We start from the raw sequence: 2,500 nt of genomic DNA, 5'->3' as shown, positions 1-2,500 counted from the left end.
CTAAATGCCACCAGGCCCTCAAGGGCCTCACGGCAGTGCAGTTGATTTTGTGCACACACAAATGACCAGCTCCCAACTTCTGTGGCTTCATAGCTCAGTTGGTTAGAGCGTCGCACCCGTATCGCGAGGTCACTGGGTCAGACCCTGTTGAAGTCCTGAATTTTTCAGGCTTCTCTCCGCAATTCCTGTAATTTCGCTCATAACTGCGAGGATCAAAAGTTCACTGGATTTCATGTCCGCAGTTCAATAAAAGTTAATGCCTGTTTAATTTCTTTCTGATTGATAAAAATGTTCTTTGTGAGTACCGAAACAAAGGCCAGCTATGAGTTTAGGAAAGCCATCGTCAGAAAGCTATCTCAGCCATCTTTAGGACTTCTTTGTTTGTGATTCTTTCCTGCCAACGTATCTTAAATATCCGTCTAAGACATCTGCTTTGGAAGACATCGATTTTATTTTCATCTCATTTATTCATCTTCCACGTCTCGCAGCCATACATCAAGACTGGCTTCACTAGTGTCTTATATAGCCTGACTTTGGTTCGTCGACAGATCAGACTGATGCTGTGGCTGCTCCAGATCTTTTTCAATCTCAAGAATACCCTCTCGCTTTAACTACTCTGTTATGGATGTCTTCAGTACCTCCGCCCTCTTTGGAAACCGTAGCTCCCAAGTACACAAATCTATCAACATCCTCTATTCTTCGCCCATTTACCTCTACCACATCGTTGTTCCGTGAATTTATTCGGAGCAGCTTACATTTGTCAGCCCCACCCTTCCTGCTTCCTGGGCCAGCTTATCGGTCTTAGTCTGAATGTGCTGCCTGGTCGATGACAAAAGGGCTATATCATCCGCAAAGTCGAGATCCTCGAGCTTTGTATTGTACTTCCATCTTATTCCAGTATTCCCTTCTCGCAATGTATTTCTTATTATCCAATCAACGACTAGCAGGAATAGTAAACTTGACAGGTTACAACCCTGTTTCACTCCAGTTTTGAGTGAAAGTTTTATAACACAACCTAAAATGAACCTACAACGCTTTGAAAGCACCCCGAAGAGCTTAGAACAGCGTTTAAAAACACTTGGGAGAAAACGAAACCGTCGCTGGTAATTGTTATATATAATTGCGTTCATAATTGCGAGGATCATAGCTTCACTTGATTTTCTGTGGTTTTATAGGGATACTCACCATTCTAGCATCACTAGACTTTCAGCTACGAAATCCTAACAGATGAAAAATTGTTAGGGGATAAAAATATGCCTATATCTACCGTTTAAATACTAAAGTACGTTTAACAATGCTATGTCTGAGTGGTTTTGAAGTATATTCTCGTTGGGTGCCCCTGTATTGTCATTAATCAATGTGCCAGCCATAGATTCATTGGCTGTCCAAACAAAGCATGCTTTTGTTCCGTGGTACCCTGGATGCCAGAGGTTGTTTCTCTCTTAGAGCGACGGAATAAGGTGTCCAAAGTCATTACTGGCGCACTAAACTTCAAACTGTTGACAATTACTTGCTGTGCCATGTACACTATCAAATATATTTGTCACATAAAAATTGCTCGTAGTAACCGGGGCTTAAAACTTCTATGTCGCTTATGTAAATGTAAATTTGAAATTTGAATGCCAAATTTCGAAGTTGAGTTTTGGTGGACATATACAAAACCAAAAAAATGTAGAACGCACTGAACTTTTTCTGCCTTCAAAGCTACGATTTCCGGAACTTTGCAGCGTTTCGATTATGGCCACAGTGGGCACGAGAAATCTGGTTGACAGCAATTGAAAACCTACTTTCTATTGACCGAATGCAAAAATGGCCGCCAACAAATTATTCTTTTGTCTTTGTGTTAATTAGCCTAACTAGCCTTGTTTTACAGCCCAAATCCTTTCAATTTTATGCGTGTGAACGAGGCTAGTCAGGCTAATTAACACAAAGACAAAAGAATAATTTGTTGGTGGCCATTTTTGCATTCGGTCAATGGCTAAACCAATCAAAGTACTCGTTAGAACTGACAAGTTCCTAGAACCAATCGAGTTGCTAGAGTCAAAATCTGCCTCTGGGAATATGATACAGCATCCCATTTGACTGGCCTTCTCAAAGAACTCAATTTCCTGTATCAGTGGTTTTTCGTCACCTATTCCGTCGCTCTTCGAGAGTAAAACCTCTGTCAGCCAGGGCAGTTCCAGGGACACCCAACGAATCTGTTCCTCACATTATCTGTTCCCCAGAGGAATCTTGCTGGCTGGCAAAAATACAGGTGTTTCGATGAGCTGGCTGGGAATTTTGTTATTGATAAAGGTTTTGCCTGGGAATTATTGACTTTTTCTAGCATTTCAACCCGAGCTGGCTGTAGAAACTCTGAAGACTGAGGACGACTAAAAAAAAAAAAAAAAAAAAGAACCCCTTCCCTCTCCCAGAGAGTAGTCACAAACATACAACGGCTGGTCAGAGTGATTGCGCTTGCGGAAAAAACCTGTTTTGTCCCGGTTTTGTCGCTTTTGTT

This window comes from Montipora capricornis, chromosome 1 (assembly GCF_036669925.1).
Source record: "Montipora capricornis isolate CH-2021 chromosome 1, ASM3666992v2, whole genome shotgun sequence".
Lineage (NCBI taxonomy): Eukaryota > Metazoa > Cnidaria > Anthozoa > Scleractinia > Acroporidae > Montipora > Montipora capricornis.
This window is presented reverse-complemented; position numbering follows the sequence as displayed.